Here is a 398-nt window from a genome sequence, read left to right on the forward strand (position 1 = left end):
ATTTAACATGAGCAAGCTCATAGTCTGGTCTTCGTGACAACGCGTCAGCCAAAACATTCTGCTTCCCCGGCTTATACTTCACCTCGAAGTTAAATTCCGCAAAGAAGGATAATCATCTAGCCATCCTCTGTAAGAGGTGGGGCGACTGAGTCGCTGTGCGTAGTGACGAATGATCTGTATATATCACAAACGGCTTGGAGCCGAGCAGGTGGGCCCTGAACTTGACAAGTGCATACTTCGTCGCAAGTAGCTCCTTGTCATGAACTGGGTAGTTCTTCTCTGCATATTTAAGATGTCGAGATTCGAACGCGATGACCCGATCTCGCCCCTCGGCGTCTGATTGCAGCAGTGCACAGCCGATGGCAAAGTCCGAAGCGTCACAGACGACGCTGAAAGGA

This window comes from Plasmopara halstedii (assembly GCF_900000015.1).
Source record: "Plasmopara halstedii genome assembly, contig: Scaffold_323, whole genome shotgun sequence".
Lineage (NCBI taxonomy): Eukaryota > Oomycota > Peronosporomycetes > Peronosporales > Peronosporaceae > Plasmopara > Plasmopara halstedii.